General features: G+C 40.9%; 1 long non-coding RNA gene across 1 annotated transcript; it reads right to left on the bottom strand.

The window, feature by feature from the left end:
• Positions 1 to 359: 359 nt before the first annotated feature.
• On the bottom strand, positions 360 to 3,306 carry LOC142490960 (uncharacterized). Its single transcript, XR_012800181.1, has 3 exons — positions 3,236 to 3,306; positions 2,845 to 2,870; positions 360 to 524 (listed from the first exon to the last, which is right to left on the bottom strand). It is a non-coding gene; the product is annotated as an uncharacterized LOC142490960 (long non-coding RNA).
• Positions 3,307 to 7,002: the final 3,696 nt, after the last annotated feature.

Here is a 7,002-nt window from a genome sequence, read left to right as displayed (position 1 = left end):
ATCCTTATTACCAAGACCGTAAGCATGCACGGAATTTTAATTCCTCAATAAGATTCACTTTATCAAGTAATGACTTTTTTGAACGTGACCAGGATAAGCTACAACACACCTATGGTTTCTGGAAGATTGCCCCGGAAAAACAATTTCTCCTGAAAGACGGCACTTATATTGTCGTGAAAGGCATATTTATTCCTAATGGCAATAGCAATGTATCCGCTACTACTGATCCGTTTGAATCGATACGTGCTGCAATATCTGCAGCCTCCATTCCTGAAACCCACATTGTACAAGAACAAAAGTACTATGATTATGTACCAAGCCTTTCAGCTGAAAATGCATTGGAATGGGAACCCGAAGAAATGAACCTACCTCCCGACCAATTATTTGAAGAAAGCAGTGGCGATTCCTATGAGCGCATCCTGGAGGAGATATGTGTCATACTGGATTCAGCGGTTGGGTCAAGCGTGGATGAAAATGCCTTGCATTTCTGGAGCGACCAGTTGCAGCCAGGCGAAGAGTTAATTCTAGAAGAATGGTAAATATAACAATCGTTATGCGTTTACTCTGCGTTTAAATTTTTTTTTTTTTTGTAACCACCATTTTCCCGTTCAATGCGTGGATACAGCGTAACATTGCAGACTGCATAACATGTAGCGATCACAAACAAATTGTTTCCTAATACAATATAGTAGAACCTGAAAGAGTAGTACACATTGCTGACGGTATACATATACGTACTTTCCTATCCCTTTAAACATATTAGCAACATTTTTCCATAACTCTAACACATACCTGTTTTGTTATCATGCAACATCTACAACATTGAAAACCGGGTCCACCACGTATGACGTGGGACCCTTGTCATGGGCCAAGGCGTCCTTAAAAAGGATTACGGATGTAAGTCCCGCCCCCAAGCGACGTGCGCGCCTCAAAGCCTATTGGCTGTCATGTTTTGTTATAGTAACGGTAACTGCAGTGTGTGATGCGTGCGGCTCAGTGTTTGTAGGCGTACCCTGGGCGTTAGCCGAATGTTAATTGAGTGGGAGGAGTGTTAGCGTGCGTTTCACGCTGGCTTAACATGACGTCACACGTATTGCATTTGCGCATTGTGTTATCGGCCGTCCTTTCTGTCCAAACACGTCTGGTTTAAAAGAATACAGATGTACTCATTTAGAATGATTTTAGTTTCATCTTCATTGTATTTGAAATAAAGATGTGATGTTTACTGGTATTTTCTACATGTATTGAACGCACAACGTTCGCTTTGTTTTGCGCATGCGCTAACAGTTAGTGGAGCCAAGCGTGAAGTGCGTGCGCACACTAAGATGTGCGCGCACATTTTTCAGTATACAGGCAACGTTCACTTCATATACATAGTTATGGCTGCTACAAATGATAATAAAAATTACATACTGATGTACACTTGTAGTTGTAACATATAAATGAGTGACGTGTGTATGTACACAATCATATAGAGCTGTGTAACGCGTTGTCACGGATACATATATAGTAAGGTGCCATCTTTGACCATCATGTGTTTGCTGTATTTCAGAGATGTCGGGGAAGATACAATCGGATCAATGTATGATTTCAGAAGAGTCTACCTTTATATGAGATGATTGTGAGGAGGAGCCACCGACTACTATACTACATATGGAACTAATTTTATATTGCTTGCAGCGCTTATTAACAAACAATTAAAAAAGTGATACCCTTATGCCTATATTGCATAAGCACTTAATTAACATAATGATGTTGCAAAATAGTGCCTCTTGAATTTTTCTTGAGTGTTCTTTAATGACTACTAACATTTTATGACATGGTGTGTTTTTTATATAACAACCATTCCCACTCTGCTAACACATTTGTGTATTCTATTGTGTAATGGAACGTATGACTGTCGAAACTATGTAACAATAATAATAATAATAATATGAGCATGTTCATGTATAGGGCTGCTAGTTGTACGCAGCGATTTACAGACACATGTTTCAGCCTGAGGTCCCTGGCCCGTGGAACGTACTAATGTTTTTTTGCCGCATGAGGCACAGGGAGATAAAGTGACTTGGCCAAGGTCACAAGGAGCCCACACCGGGAATTGAACCAGACTCCCCTGCTTCAAACTATCAGTGCCAGTGTGTGTCTTTACTCACTGAGCCACTCCTTCTCCCAATGTAAAGGACACTTACAACCAAGTAGCCATTTATATTTAAAATCTCTTGTTACATGGGTATGTAGATAAAATGGTTTGGGACTGTAGCAAATAATGTTACTGGCCAGATGTTATGGTCCCCTCCAATGCATGATGTTCTGAATATGACATCACCATCATGTTATGAAGTACGTTTCTGTGTATATTTCATTAACCTAACTAACTATAGTTTACGGTGTTTATTAATCGTTTAAAAATACATAGTATAGTCAATATGATGATATAAGCTACCATAATAAAGCTGGTGTTATCATTTGTCGGTGTTATACATGGATCCTACACCAATTGATAGAGACACAAACAGTTGTCTTAAAAAGTGTGTCTATGCTAGTGATGAATGTGGTCCCGTAAGTAAACAAATAAGTACAGTTATCCCCTTTTCTCCAAACACCTCTATATTACATTAATGGAAATTATAAGGAAACATATATAAAATGTGATGAAATGTGAGTAATCATTTTGTAATACAATGCACATGAAACCTCAAGAGTAGCTAAATGCATATACATGATACAGAAAGTACATATATGTTACATTTGTGTTTAAACCAATATGTTGGGTTTTTAGTTCAAATAATTATAGGAAGATTGAGGTAGCCACATCTTATGAGAGATGTCAGCAAATATACATACCATGATCAGTCATACTGCAAATATACCTATAATGCAAAGGAACAATATATAAATTGCAAACATTGACATGCCATCTTCAGTACCGTAAACAACACATCAAAGTGTGTATTTGGTGTTAAATGTGCAACACCATGTATATTTAATGACATTCAAAATGTAAATGAGCCTGGTGTACACATCATATGGATGTACATGTTACACTGCACCAATAACATTGTATGTAAGCATACTAGAAGCATGAATGAGTATGGGCATAATATGTGTATTGTGTTAGCATAAGGAACAACACAATGCTAAAATATTAGTGCTTTGTTACCCCAGTTGTATTCACATACACACAACTAAAGTACAATTGAAGAGGGATTATATAACCTGTGCAACAATAACATACCGGTGCCACATCCCTTTGTGCACACAGCAGAGAAAAGAAAGGTGTGCAACCCATATTCATCTGTGTCCTAACAGAAGGTTATATAAAAAAAAATTATTGTTAATATAACATAATAAAACTATAAAAGTAGAACTTGGAACATATATGTTTTTACTTACAAGAAAAAAATGAATTGATGAGATTCTGGCGTGTCTGGCCACCACTGGCTGTTTGTTCATTTTCAGCAGCTACATGGGTGGGATGCTCGTCTACCAAAGGCTCAGCTAGGTCTGATTGTACATTGTGCCTGAGTGCAACATTGTGCAAAATGCAACAGGCAAGGATAATATCAGAGACTTTTTGAGGCTTGTATAGAAGAGCCCCACCAGTTCTGTCCAGACACCTAAATCTGGTCTTGAGTAGGCCAAATGTCCTCTCTATAACAGATCTTGTAGATATATGGGCTGCATTGTACCTCTCCTCTGCTTCAGTTTGAGGGTTTAGCACCGGAGTCAAGAGCCACGGCCTAATTCCGTATCCTGAGTCACCTATAATGAATGGAGCACACATAAGCTTACATTAGTGATCAAATTCTACAATGCCAACATTCCTAAATAAAAATGTGTTTTGTGTTATAACATGTAAATGTGTACTCACCCAGCAGCCAACCATATTCAAAAGGTCCCTCTTCGAACGCATGGAAGACTGAAGAGTTCCTCAGGATAGAGGAATCGTGACTGGAACCAGGGAATTTGGGTACCACATGCATTATCCTCATCGTGGCATCACATACCACCTGTACATTGAGTGAATGGTAGTGCTTCCGATTGCGGTACACATGCTCACTCTGACTAGGTGCAATCAAAGCAACATGTGTGCAATCGATTGCACCCAGCACACATGGTATCCCTGCTATATTATAAAAGCCAGTCCTGACTTCCAGCCACTCTGTCGCCTCTGTAGGAAAATGAATATAATTCCTAGCGCGTCTATTGAGTGCATAGAGAAACTGGGTCAAGGCCCGCGAGAATGTAGATTGCGAGACCCCGCCCACTATGCCCACAGTTGTCTGGTATGACGCGGAAGCAAGATAATGTAATGAGCACAGCATTTTAACAAGCCCAGGGACTGCACGACCTCTGGCTGTGAAAAAATCTAAATCTCCCCTTATCTCCTGATAAAGAGCTAAGATTGCTGCTGAACTCAAACGATAGCGACTTACAATCTCCTCCTCACTCATCCCATCTAACAGGGTTCTCTCCCTGTACAGACGCGGACGAGGCACAACTTGTCTCCTCTGTCTTCTCCTCTGATCTCCTGTCCCTCTCCCTGTCCCTCGGCCTGTCCCTCTCCCTGTCCCTGTCGTATCCGCGTGACTGTCCCTGTCACTGTCCCTCGGTGTGTCCCTCCCTTGCCCTATATGATTGTCTTCATCATCAAGCATGTCATAGAAAAGAATGTTCCTCCGTCTCCTAAACAATCTCAACATTTTGAAATGAGTAGCTGTGAATGAGCAGGTAATGGGCGTCCTTTAAATAGGTATAATGATGTCAGGTGACATAGTAAAATGCAAGGTTTTACATGAACATAATAAAGTACTTGTGTGGCAAGCTGTGTGCAGTTGTTGTGTGTATTCTGCAGGGAATGATGATATTTGCCAATGATGTGACGTGATGCTTTGTAGAAACATTGCTTGCAAATAAATAGTTGCATGTGCAATGCATGTAAAACTTGTGAACGCAAGAGTCAGTCATGTAATGAGACAAAAAGGCTGAGATTGATGTGGGAAAAGTTTTGTGTAACATGTGTAATTAGCCATGTTATTGTGACATGTTGCCAACAATGAATAGTCGTGTGCATATGCATGCATTTCTGTAAGGAGGATAGTTGGTATAGAATGAGTTAACAAGGTGTCCCAATGATGAATTACTGTACATGTGTGTATAAGTTAGGTTGAAGTGCTTGTAATGCTACGGTTACAATGTAAACATGCAATGTGATTGAGCGTCCAATAAGTGACGTCATGAAAATAGGGAGGACCAAACGTAGATGTAAACATGAGAATTTAGATGTACATGAACGTTTAAAGATGCGTGACACTTTACAAGCATTGTGTAATGTAAAGGAACATGAATATACGGTGTATGTGTGACATGTGTGACATGTGTAACATCATGTAAACAATTGTCGATCAATGCAGTAAAATGTGTGCTATGATGTGAGGTTCTCCTTTAAGAGTTGAGTATAGTATTTTCCCTTGCCACATCATCACATGATGAGTAATGTGACCCGCAAATGCTGCAAACATGTAAAAGTATAATGTTATGCAAATAATACACGTCAGCCGTGACACAATGCAGGGAATGCCCCCCACACTGTAATGCAAATGACGTTTGTATTGTGAGCAATGAAACGTAAACAGTACTATACTGTTATACGTCCCCGCTCCATTGACTCCATTGATGTACAGAAGATTTTTTTTTTCTAAGTGCCGTTCCGGCAGCCTTAGCGATCGTTCTCCCGTCCAAACTGCCAACTTTAGTTGGCGGGAGAAATCGGCCATAACATCTCAATTTCGTAGTGCCGATCAGCCCCGATAAGCTGTTTTTTTTTGTTGAATCCAGCCGATTTAAAAAAGTGGCGATCAGTGGCGAAAACAGGCTTATCGGCAGCCGACTGGCCATAACAAAATAATCGGCTCCGAAACCTGGCGAAATCAAGCACTTATCGGCGCTTACTGAATCTCAAACCCAATTTTGGCTATAAAATGGTGATAATTCCCTTATCAACGCTTACTGCATGAGGCCCTATGTCTGGTTTCTTATCAAACACAACTGACTTTAATGAATGGCAGGCAGAGGCGGAACGAATGTTTTCAACAGACTATGTAGCCCCAGAATCCTCATCTACACCAAACATACAGCACCGACATTGTTTATTGCACTAAATCACGGCGGCACGCCGAGATCTACCCCAGCTGCCGCCAGTAACAACCGCGCGCCGCCGCGTTTCCCCCACGCACCCCCCCTCCGCTTCGCGCGCAATTTAAGTTTAAAACTTCAGCAATAAACAGTACAACACTGCCCCTCTGCTTCCCCGCACCCCCGCTTACCTTCATTTTATCTCCAGGGGTGTCGGGGAAGCCGGGGAAGCCGGGGAAGACGGGGAAGCCGGGCGCGCATGTTACTGTGACGTCACAGTGTGCCGCCACGCGCCGCGGCTACCCGCTTCCCAGCCGCATGCAGCCGGCGGTTTTTACTGCAATAAACAATGTCGCTACTGTAAGTGACTTCTTTAGAGAACTGGATAAAGTCTACAAAGCCCAGAGGAAATCCTGGTGGGAAATATTTAGCTTTGAGAAATATCTCAAGGCAGGATTTACCCCTAGAGGTCTAAGGGCTAATATTGCACCAGCGTATGACATAGTAGATGAAGACTTTACCAGATCTTGGGAGTTAGTACTTAATCAATGCTCGATTTTGTTAATGGAACTATTGATCACCTATCAAAAAGAAAACTCAAACAGACCAACTCTGAACTTGATACTTTACTGACCAAAGTAGAAGTATGGAAAACCAATGATAAGTTCACTGATCTAGAAGGCCGTCTAAAAAACAACATAGATAAATTTACAAGTGACCTAAAGGACCGAAAACACAAGAAATTTATGAGAGACACTGAAGACTATCAAACAGGGAAGATTTATAGATATAAATTTACATCTAAAGGCCGTAAACAAACCAAACCCAAATCTAATATAAAGGAGTCCTCAACAGAGTGGGAGATAT

The sequence above is a fragment of the Ascaphus truei genome, chromosome 3 (genome assembly GCF_040206685.1).
Source record: "Ascaphus truei isolate aAscTru1 chromosome 3, aAscTru1.hap1, whole genome shotgun sequence".
NCBI lineage: Eukaryota > Metazoa > Chordata > Amphibia > Anura > Ascaphidae > Ascaphus > Ascaphus truei.
This window is presented reverse-complemented; position numbering and strand designations above follow the sequence as displayed.